Consider the following 12643-nt stretch of genomic DNA (forward strand, 5'->3'; position numbering starts at 1 on the left):
TTTCTTCATTATTTCAATTTTTGATGACTATTTTTATGCCTTTTGATTTTTTTATATCGAGCCGTTATCAAGACTCATGGACGAGCAATAACACTCGCACGCAGAATTCCACCATGCGGTCAAGAAAAAAAGACAGACTCTTCATTGATAAAGATCTGTAGCATCGAAATATAGTTGATATAAGTAAACAAATTTGTTTATTTAAAAAAAATACGTTGATTTAAGCCCTCAAAACGTATTTATATACGTAATTATTTTCACTTTTTAGTGTACACAACGCTTCAAGTGCAGGTAAAGAAAAAATAAGATTTTCTATCATATATATATATTCTAGCTCCTATCTTAAATGAAACACTGTTATCTTTTCTCCCGAACTCTACAATGTGTAAAAGTTTGCATTTACAAAAGAAACTTTTGTGCAGATCTGCCCCTTCTCTTTGACATGTTTATTTTATTAGTTCCTAGAGTTAACTTTTGTATTTGAGACTTATTTTTCACTCACTTCTTACGCACATTAATTGTTGAGTAGTTTGGAACCCACTACTGCAATACCACATATATTTTGACTGTCCTTTTTGCTTTTTCTTACATTACATATCTTGGAAACACCTGTATAATATAATGATTAGTGTGAGTTTCCAGAACTTATGGATTTCTTTCTTAGTTATGCTCAAAATTCGAGTCTAGTCCTCTGCAGTTTTATGGAAGTAATTCCATGTTGTATTAACCTGCTTATTTAACCACATAAAAATACTACAAAAGTAATCATTATGTAAAAATTATTTGCACTTACCTTTGTATGTTTTGATTATTATTAACGTTTTTTTGAATTACTATAATTTATTTTCAATTAATAAACTTAATTAATTAAAAATGATTTAGATAAAAATATTTTGTTTATGTGAATTTCTATTACACTTTAATATTGAATTAAATGAATATTGGTATTTTTTAATATATAATTTTACTGAAATATTTTAGTTTATTTTCATTTTCTGTGGCATCTTATATTACCATGGATTATAGCTCTGTTATGAACATATTCTTGTCAAATTAAATTTACAATATTTAATATATGTTAAATTTTTAATCACAATTTAATTTACTGCAATGAAAAAATAATAATGCTTCTATATTCCCGCAGCGTAAGAAAATATCCGACAGCCAGGTTTGCATTTCGGAGTAGTGACTGAATGATGTGGAATTACGTATTAAAAACTGTGAAAATGCGTACATATCTGAATAATAATTTGTCACATATATGTTTGTGAGAGTGTGTCTCAGTGTGTGTGCGTATTCCAGCAGGTTCGATAGGAGTGAACGTGCGCCCGCACCCGTTATCAGCTCGCGTCAAATTAACTGTTACTTGTTTGTTTGTATTGAACTGCAGTAACTGTTACTTCTTTCACTCTTTCTATTTCATTTCCTTTGGGACTAGATGTTAACCTGGTTTAAATATCTGGGTTAGGGTAACCTCAATAACCTAATTACCATTACTAATTAGTCTTAATTGGCTTTATATTTCATTAATACTTTAATAGTATATTGGACCATACGGAGTTTGTTCTCTCTTGTAGTGGCCTATATTCTATCATAATTTTAATATTTTTAATACTTTTTAATATACTAATTTTAAGATATACATAGACTCTAAGAATTCTTCAGTAAATTTTTTATAACAAGCTTTTCAAACAAATCTTTTTTATAGCGCGCTTGTGGGAATATTGCAGTGAATTTTACCTTATCGCATTTTATGGATGCATACTTTTAAACATTAAAAAAACTCTCTATTTGGATTATACTTTTCTTCATGGCATTGGATTTTACGATTGTGCATTTGTATTTTTTCATTGAACCTAACTAATATATATATATATATATATATATATATATATATATATATATATATATATATATATATGAAGGTCTTTCCAAAAAGAATGCGGTCCTGGATATGAACTTAAACTATATCCGATGGTGAGGCCCAACTTGCGGAGTGTGGAGCCACCCTTTAATTGCCATTGCTCCCAGGTTCACTCAGGCCTGGAGTGGTAGTACCTGTTAGGGACCCAACTATGGGTTAAATAGAAACCAATATGAAAAAAGATAAATATATTCTATTAAAAATTTTCTTCAAAATCACTTACGCATTTATGATTCTGGCGAATGTCAATGACAGGGTTTGCTTTCTTAAAGACTCACACTCTCAATATCTGCAATAGAAAGCTAATAATTTCATGTGTAAGCTCAGCACTCTATTGAACAGAATAAAAATAGTAGAAAAAAAAAATATATATACATGGCCTCACTTGCCATAAGGTTAAATTTAGTACTATATTTCAACATTTCACTGCCAATTTACTTAACAACATTAAAATACTACACCAGGAGACGATTTTAAAGAAGCTTAAAATTCTTGAAGCTATTTACATTAAAACGCAAAAACCTAGCCTTGATCTGTTCACATTACAGAACTATACCAATATAATTTAAAGCTTTGTATTACTCCTTCCCTACACCCCCATGTCCAATCCGTTTCTGCTACGGACCCTAAAAGCTGCACGCTCTCCCTTTCCCATAACACTAACACCCCACCGCCGCCAGCATTCCCACTGAGATTCGCTCGCACCCCAACTACCATTTAAATAAATCTTCCCATAATTCCCTGCAGAGCCTTACACACACATTTCTGATGATCCGTAGACGACTACTCAAAAAGTCTAAATCTGACCCCAAAGATCGACATGGGCATGGAATATTTGCCTACATTAAAGATGGCTTCCCATGTGGCAGGGATATCTCTAGAGAAGATCCTAATTTACCCTATGTGTGCTTACGGGTTGCACTTGCTTACATCACTGAATTTATATTTGCCCTCTATCGGCCCCACAACAGCAGAGTTACTATCTTTAAGAGCATATCTGAGAAAATAGACCACATCCTGTCTGCACACCCCTCAGCTAACATTCATATCTGTGGTGACTTCAACGTCCATAACGTGGAAAGGCTGACCCACTCAATTAAAACCGATGACGAGGGGAGGTTTTGTCATGATTTTGACATTTCTTATGACCTCACTCAGATGGTTCGCGAGCCCACCCATGTGCCCGATGCTACAGGTCAATATGCAAGCCTCCTAGACCTTTTTCTCTCAACTTCCCCTGAGCTATGTTCATGTTCCGTTCATTCTCCTCTAGGATCCTCCGACCACTCTGTCGTATCAGTTAAGATAAAAACGAAATGTAATAAGTCCCCAGACGTACCCCTCCACCGTACTGTATACTGATACTCAATGGCTGACTGGGATAGTTTCTGTACATTTATATCTGTTCTACCTCTGCATTCCATGTTTGAAAAGGATGTGTCCTCAATAGTATCAGACCTAACCAAATGGTTAATTGTAGGCATAGACCGATTCATACCATCTAAAAAATTCCAATAAAAACCTAACAGCCAGCCATGGTTCTCCCCAGAATATGCTGCTGCCATCGCGCACAGAAATCACTTTTTTCATAGCTACCAACGTAATAGATGCACCCAGACTAAAGCTGCTTTCAGGACTGCCAGCAACCACTGTAAAAGAGTAATAAAAAATGCAAGAGATCTATATGCCCAGTCTGTTAAATCCAAAGTAGCTGATCAGCGGCTTGGTTCCCACCAGTTTTGGCAAATAACAAATAGGATCCTGAACAGAAGTGTGCGTTCTATCCCAACCATTATAAACGGAGCAGAGGTCATCTCAGCTTCAGACAAGGCCAAACTATTTGCCAAGAATTTATCAGCTAATTCTACCCTATGCGACAAAGGCCATCAACTTCCCATATTTCCTCCTATAACACAGAACACGCTAGGTAACATAGAAATATCTGTGCATGAGGTCGCCAAGTTAATCAAGAACCTTGATTCCAGTAAAGCAACTGGCCCTGACGGCATCCCAATTATAGTGTTAAAAAGCTTCAACCAGAACTTGCTCCCATATTTACGAAACTGTTTAAACATTTCCTTAAGGAGAAGTGCTTTCCAACACTCTGGAAAACCTCATCAGTATGCCCTGTATTTAAGAACTCAGGTGATAAGTCATCTCCCTCTCAATACAGACCAATAAGTCTCCTGTGTGTCATGAGTAAGTTGCTGGAATCCATATTAAATAGACCAATAGTCAACCACCTCAGCAGAAATAACCTTCTTAGTGACACGCAATATGCTTTCGTTCTGCAAGATCTACCGCAGATGTGCTAACGGTTATATCTCATAGGATTAGTGAATCTCTTGACAAAGGCTTCCTTTCCAGGGCAATGGTTCTTGACATATCAAAGGCCTTCGACAAGATATGGCATAAAGGCCTACTTCACAAGATCTCCAGCTATGGTATAACTGGAAATGTTTTCTCTATCATTAAATCATTTCTCTTTGATAGGCTCATGAGAGTAGTGGTTGATGAACAAAAATCAGAGGCCTGCAGTATTAATGCTGGAGTCCCTCAAGGGTCCATCCTGGGCCCAACTCTCTTCCTGATCTACATCAATGATCTCCCTAAACACATACTTAAATCATTCATTGACATCTATGCTGATGACACAACCATCTACGGCAATGCATCAAAGGCTGTAAATGACAAAGGTCTCTCTGATTCTCTTTCCTCTGATCTCGAACGAGTGGTTCAGGGGGGGGGAAGATGTGGCTGGTTACCTTTAATGCATCTAAAACCAAACTTCTATCTTTACATCATCAACACTCTGATCCCCATCTGGCATCAATTGAAATGGATGGCTCTCGTCTAGGAAAAGCCCCATGTTTTGACAAGCTTCTGGGCTTGACCTTCACTCCTGATCTGAAATGGAACACGTACATCAAGTCTGTTGCCAAGGTCGCTGGAAAGATGGTGGAATAATAAAATTCCGCAAGAACTTTCTTCTCAACCTAATAATATATATATATTAGGTTGAGGAAAAAGTTCTTTTTTTTATTTTGATTTATTTTTAAATAAATTTTCGTTATAAAATCTTTACTTCATTTCAAAGGGCGTTTAAATCTAATCGTTTAAATTACAATCGTTTTAAAACAAATTTTTTTTATTTTTCAGAACGTTGAATTCAAGATGGGAAAAGAGCAAATATGCACAATTTTTTTATTTCAATTCAAACTAGGCCGAAAAACTGCTGAAACAGCTCGCGATATCAACGAAGCGTTTGGTCCAGGAATTACTATTGTATGCATAATACAATAATGGTTTAAGAAATTTTGTGGCAGCGATAAGTCTTGAAGATGACCAGTGTAGTGGTCGACGAATATCCACAACACTTCCCGAAGCCAGAGCAGCACCAAAAGAAGGTCGTCCATTAGTTTTTTTAATGTAGGCGGCAAAGTACTGTAACAAATGGATGAAATGCATCAGAAACTTCGACAACAACACCCAGCATTAGTCAACAGAAAAGGCCCAATTCTCCTCCACCAAAATGCCCGACCGCACCTTGCTTAACTGCCCCTGCAGAAGTTGAACGAATTTGGTTACGAAACACTGCTTCATCTGCTATACTGTCAAGACCTCGCACTAACCGACGATGACTTTTCAAGCATCTCAACAACTTTCTGCGTGAAAAATGCTTCAAAAACCTAAGCGATATCAAAAAAGCTTTCAACGATTTTATCACCACCAGAACGCAAGATTTTTATGCTACTGGCATAAATAAACTTGTTTTGCATTGGTAAAAGTGTGTTGATTCTGATGGTGCTTATTTCGATCAATAAATTTTTGTTTGAGCCGAGATATGTTCACCTGAATTTAAAAATTAAAAACTGCAATAACTTCTTGTCACCCTGATAGATTTGTTTATTTTGCCTGCGTTTTATGCAGTAGTTCAGACCGAAAAGCACTACCTAAATACTAATTGTGAATAATTTCCCTTCATCAATTTGCTATTCCCTACTAGGGAGCAACATCAGATTTTTTTTCACCTTCACCCAATCAAGGCATATTGCCAGTTGGACGTAAAGGGCTACTAATTGGGACCATGCCTAAGAAAGATTAACAAGATGTTGGATTATGTTATATTTGAACTTCTGCATATCAGTAAAGTTAAGGAAGCAGGTATCAGGAAGGAAATTCCAATGTCTAGGGAAAAAAACTATTAGAGTAGAAAGCTTTCTGGCATTTAAGGACCTCAACTGTGAAATGATTTTGCTGCTAAGCGGGTTTTCTGAGGATATGTACCTCGAGGGGACACAAGTACAATTAGTTTATCAGAGAACATTCCATTAAAATACTTGTAAAACAGGCACAGAGACGCAACATTGGTGTGATGGGACAGGTTGGAACCTAGTTTTGTAGAGGTACAGAATACTCTCAGGTGTAAGTAGTTTTCTATCACGATAGAGGGAGCCTACCTTCCTTGTGGCAACCTTCGCAATGTCCTTAATGTACTTGTTCCAGTTTATTTTTACTGTGAATGTTAAGCCAGGGAGTTTGAAGGAAAAATTCTCAGGTAGGGAGTTATTTGTCATGAATATTGGTGGTTGGAGAGTCTTTTAGTAATTGTTAGAGAGCAGCTTAATCTTACTAGCATTAAGTGTCATCATCCATTTACGGCCCCTTCCAGTATGGTTAGGAGGTCATTTTCTAAGAATTCGGCCATTGTCCTCGATTTGTGTACATCCGTTTTTCGTCCTGCATGTTAAAGAGTGCTGTATCATCAGCAAATATACCGGACAAGATTATCAGGGAGATCATTGATAAATAGCAGGAATAATAGTGGTCCAAGGATCGACCCCTGAGGCACTCTCGCATTAATGTTCTGTTGCTTGGATAAACATTCATCAGTGACAACCTGGATGGTCCTATTGTCTAAGAAGGATCTAATTATATTTAGTATTCGTCCAGTTATACCGTATACTTTAATTTTGATTAGCAGCCCTTCATGCCAGACTTTGTCAAAGTCTCTGGATATGCAGATGGCTAAAGCCGTAGCTTCATCCGCCTTATCTAGTGCATTGTATATGCGTTCAGAGATTACTGTTAAAAACTCGGTAGTAAAACAACATTGCCTAAATCTATACTGTCTGTTGGATAAAAGATTTGCTTGTGCAAGTCTGGAGGCTGAAGTATACACTGAGCCAACCCTCTCTGGTAATAAGTGTATCAACTTTTTTTGTAGATGTTATTATTTGTTTATTTTGGTTGGTGCGGAAATATTATTCCCAATTAGCATTTAGGTAGTGTTTTCTGCTCAAATGTATTGCAAGCGAAATAAACAAATAAATGACATTTACAAAACATGTGATACACTCATTACTAGCTGGAATTAGGTATAGTCTACAGATTCCTGGTTTCAAATCTGGCTTGATTTAGCCACGTTGATGGGTGATTTAACGACCAAACACATGTCAATACACAAGAATTTATTTGTTTGATAAAAATCCAGAAAACTTCTTTATATAATAGTAATCAATAGTAAATAGAGCTATTTATTCTGATATCTGTTTATACAGACATGTACTACATTCACTAAACTGAGATGATAGTGTTTCAATCTGTACATATATTCAATCTGAATGTATGCTTAGTTTTAGTTTCAATCTGTAGGTATATTTAGTTTGTTTCTTTTTCAATATGAACACCTAAATGGAAAGACATACTTTTCGCCTGTGGCGATCTATAGTTATTAATAAGTAGCTGTACCTAGCTACGCGTTGCAGTGGCTCAGTTTTTTTTTAATGGGAAAAAAAAACAGAAAACAAAAAAACGTATATTTCTTATGTGTATATTCTTGTGGATTAGCACTATTTGGAGACTTACAGGGTGACCCCAAAAAACCCCAGAGGACATTCAATTGTTTTTCTAAGCATTTTACAGTCAACGGAGAAAAAAAGGCCAATGACCCTAGTGCTTTGATGTGATGTTTTGAATAGAATAACCTAGTTATGACCAAAGTGTCATTTTATTCAGACAAAACACTAAGATACGGGGTCTAGTAGAGTTGGGGCGCGTTCTTCTTGGGTCACCCTGTATTAATGGTTATTGCAAACGCCTAGCGAGTTGTGAAGGGAAATATTTTAAATGAAAATGGTATATCCAGTGAAGTCATTCAATGTTTTAATCTGTAGGTATATTTAGTTTGTTTCTTTTTCAATATGAACGTCTAAATGGAAAGATATACTTTTTCGCCCGTGAAGATCTATAGTTATCAATAAGTAGCTGTACCTAGCGTTGCTGTGGTTCAGTTTTTTTTTTAATGGAAAACAAACAGAAAACAAAAAGAAACAAGATGTATGTTTGTTATGTTTATGTTCTCAATAGTTGTGGATGCACAATATTTTGAGACTTGTTAATGGTTATTGCAAACGCCCAGCGAGTTGTGAAGGGAAATATCTTAAATGAAAATCGTATATCCGTTGAAGTTGTTCAATTCACGTTCGCTGCCCTTTTTTCCTTAGGTTGACAGAGAGGAAAACGTGAGGGTTTAAAGTCACTATGGGCATGTACATGATCACGCACTGGAAAATCTCGTAAATTAAAAAAATTAATCGATTTTTTTTTTTTTTTTTAATAAAACCATGGTGTTTTATCAATAATAAATCGACGAAAAGAATGAAAAGTTTAAAGAACAAAGTGGGAGACCGATGATAATTCAGAGGGAAGAAAAAAGTGGGAAATAGTTTTAAAATGTTGTAGGGTAAGTTTGACTAAATCACCTCAGACCTGTTAATGATGGGCGAGATAGACGGTTCGCATCTGCTCAAGACCTTATTTGTTATTCGCCAAAACTCATCGGAATTAAGACGCTGTTATTCTACTTTCGACTTGATCAACTGAGTATATGACTCTCTTGCATTTTTTTAATAATCCTTTTATAGTATTTGCTGGAAGTCTTATGGAAACATTAGTTTAAAAACATTCAAAATCAACTGAATTTGTGGTTACTGTGTGTTATTGTGGCAGCATCTTCGGTTTCTATTGGAATTGTTCGAGGGTGTATAGCTATTTCTATCGTGTAAAAAGAACAAAAATAGCAGCGCTCCCATGACATATGCGTTATTAGCTCGGTATCTTTATTTCGACGTGTTTTCTTTGCTGCCAGTTACACAAACCATTCTCTAAAATTTCACCTTTGTCATCGTACACACTGCTCTCATATAAAATAATATTTTAAAATCAAACGTCCGCATAAACTTAAAGGATCATTTCACTTCATATGTACACGTGCCCTTACATATCTGGTGCTTCATACATGACCACATTTAACTAGCCCTCATGACACTGCCAGATAAAACTAGCCCTTACTACACGGCTAGACAAAACTAGCCCTTATTACACGGCCAGTCGAGACTAGCCTTCACGACAAAGTCAAACAAAACTAGCCCTCGATACATGGCCAGACTAAACTTGCCCATGCTATACAGTCAGACAGTTATTCTACGATACACGACCAGACAAAACTAGCTCTCAATACACGGCCAGAAAAAACAAGCTCTCAATACACGGCCAGACAAAACTAGCTCTCAATACACGGTCAGACAAAACTAGCTCTCAATACACGGCCAGACAAAACTAGCTCTCAACACACGGCCAGACAAAACTAGCTCTCAATACATGGCCAGACAAAACTAGCTCTCAATACACGGCCAGAAAAAACTAGCTCTCAATACACGGCCAGACAAAACTAGCTCTCAATACACGGCCAGACAAAACTAGCTCTCAATACACGTTTACATAAAACCAGCCCTCAATACACAGCCTGTCTAAACTAGTTATTTATACACAACCAGATTAAACGAGCCCTCAATACATAACCCGTCCAAACTAGCCTTTGATACACTGCCCGACTACACTAGCCTTCGATACACGGTCAGACTAAGATAGCCCTTGACACACAACCAGATTAACCTAGCTCTCCATACATAGCTAGACACAATTATCCATCCATATGCAGCTTGATATAGGGGCCTTTATAAGTGGTGACCACCGTGTAAAAAAATAAAAAATAAAAAATATGGCCTATGATATGTCAAGAGCAATTGCCCTAGAAAGGAACCCTTTTTCAAGAAATTCACTAATCCTGTGAGATATAACCGTTAGCACATCTGCGGTAGATCTTGCAGAACAGAAACCATATTGCGTGTCACTAAGAAGATTGTTTCTGCTGAGGTGGTTTACTATTTATCTATTTAATATGGATTCCAGCAACTTACTCATGACACACAGGAGACTTATTGGTCTGTATTAAGAGGGAGATGACTTATCACCTGAGTTCTTAAATACAGGGCATACTGATGAGTTTTTCCAGGGAGTCGGAAAGCACTTCTCCTTAAGGCAACGCTTAAACCGTTTCGTAAATATGGGAGCAAGTTCTGGTTGAAGCTGTTTTAACACTATAATTGGGATGCCGTCAGGGCCAGTTGCTTTACTGGAATCAAGGTTCTTGATTAGCTTGGCGACCTCATGCACAGATATTTGTATGTTACCTAGCGTGTTCTGTGTTATAGGAGGAAATATGGGGAGTTGATGGCCCTTGTCACATAGGGTAGAATTAGCTGCAAAATTCTTGGCAAATAGTTTGGCCTTGTCTGATGCTGACAGGATGACCTCTGGTCCGTTGATAATCGTTGGGATAGAACGCACACTTCGGTTCAGGATCCTATTTGTTATTTGCCAAAACTGGTGGGAACCAAGCCGCTGATCAGCTACTTTGGATTTAACAGACTGGGCATATAGCTTTCTTGCATTTTTTATTACTCTTTTACAGTGGTTGCTGGCAGTCCTGAAAGCAGCTTTAGTCTGAGTACATCTATTACGTTGTGATTTCTGTGCACGATAGCAGCAGCACATTCTGGGGAGAACCATGGATGCCTGTTAGGTTTTTGTGGGAATTTTTTAGATGGTATGACTCGGTCTATGCCTACAATTAACCATTTGGTTAAGTCTGATACTATGGAGGACACATCCTTTTTAAACAGGTCAGCCATTCCATGTTATGGACACAGATGTGGATGTTAGCCGAGGGATGTGCAGACAGTCTTCTGGTTGAGATGCCCAAGTTCCTTTTTTGGTCAAACCGATAAACGTTTGAGGATATATTAATGTGAGTATCCATGTGTTTATGCGTTCTCTTAGGTTTCTACTATATAGATTAGTTTCAAGGAATTCTCTTGCTCTTCTGAGGTATTCCTTTCCATTTTCTCTTTTATTTCTGTTGCTTTTATGGTGTTTGCTTCCAGAACCCCATAATATTTGTAGCTGTCATGTTCACCTAGTACCAGGATCTCCATTTGGTCGGGTAGTTTCATTCTTTCTGTTGCTTCCATTTGTCCCCTTCTTTTCTGTACCGAATTCCATTCAGATATCTTGGCTGAAGATTCTTTTTTTTTTCTTTTTTTTTTTTACACAGTGGTCACCACTTATCAAGGCCCGGAAGCCACTCAGGGATAAGGGTTATTGCAAGTACATTACGTTAGTGTGTAGATTTGATGAAGTGTTTACTTAAGGGGGTTGTTCATTAGGAATTTGTTAACGTTGGACTTGAACACATCCAAGTTGTAGTCAGGTGGGAAGCAGGCAGACGGAACAGAGTTCCACAGGCGTGCAGTTCTAAGAAAGAAGCTTTGTTCATGGAATACACGTTTTGATTTAGGCACAGATAAAGAGTGGGGGAAATTTTTCACAGTGGATTCGGTTAGATGGGTGTTTTTCGTGAAAGATTGGCGAGGGGGGACCAGAGATTGGAGTTCAGGCGAGCACCTGCCATGGAAATAACGATAAAACAGGGAAAGGCTCGCAACGTCTCTTCTGTGGAAGAAAGGTTGCAAGGTAGAGAAAAGGGCATCCCCCCCACTAAGCCACGAAGTCTATTTTGTACTCTGTCAAGGCAAGATAGGCTGTTTTTAGCAGCTACTGCCCAGATATGGCAGCAGTATTCCATCCTTGGACGTACTTGGCTTTTATATAGATAGAGAATTGCATCAGTAGTGAGATATCTTCTGGAGCGGTAGAAGGATCCCACCATCTTTCCAGCGACCTTGGCAACAGACTTGATGTACATGTTCCATTTCAGATCAGGAGTAAAGGTCAAACCCAGAAGCTTGTCAAAACACAGGCCTTCTCCCAGACGAGAGCCATCCATCACAATTGATGCCAGATGGGGATCAGAGTGTTGATGATGTAAGGATAGGAGTTTGGTTTTAGATGCATTAAAGGTAACCAGCCACGTCTTCCCCCACTGAACCACGCGCTCTAGATCAGAGCAGAGAGAATCAGAGAGAACTTTGTCATTTACAGCCTTTGATGTGTTGCCATAGATGGTCGTGTCATCAGCATAGATATCAACGAATGATTTAAGTATGTGTTTATAGGTTGTGTTTATTAATGTCGCTAATTTCTTTTTGGATTTTGCAAACAGTTTCAGGTCATCCATGTACATTAGGTTGTTTATTATTTCATCTGCATTAGTGAACTTGTGTCCGGCTTGGCATTTTCTTAGTATATTGTTAAGGAGAATCAGGGCTATGATGAATAGTAGTGGTGATAGAAAATCACCTTGGAGAATACTTTTTGTGTTTTAATCTCTTATTATTATTAGTATTATTATTATTCCGTTAACTTCACAGTATTGTGATGTTTTACACCGTTTTGTTTTTTTTTCCTCAAGACCGG

The 12643-nt window shown here is 37.4% G+C and overlaps 1 long non-coding RNA gene across 1 annotated transcript in view; it reads left to right on the forward strand.

Moving 5' to 3' along the window:
- LOC145294252 (uncharacterized) overlaps positions 1 to 5767 on the forward strand; it is a 67958-nt gene extending 62191 nt beyond the window's left edge. The window contains exon 2 of the long non-coding RNA XR_013869855.1: positions 5084 to 5767. This is a non-coding gene — a long non-coding RNA (uncharacterized LOC145294252). The remainder of the gene's footprint in view (positions 1 to 5083) is intronic.
- Positions 5768 to 12643: the final 6876 nt, after the last annotated feature.

The sequence above is a fragment of the Euprymna scolopes genome, chromosome 15 (assembly GCF_053919585.1).
Source record: "Euprymna scolopes isolate OS-2025 chromosome 15, ASM5391958v1, whole genome shotgun sequence".
In the NCBI taxonomy this organism is placed as follows: Eukaryota; Metazoa; Mollusca; class Cephalopoda; order Sepiida; family Sepiolidae; genus Euprymna; species Euprymna scolopes.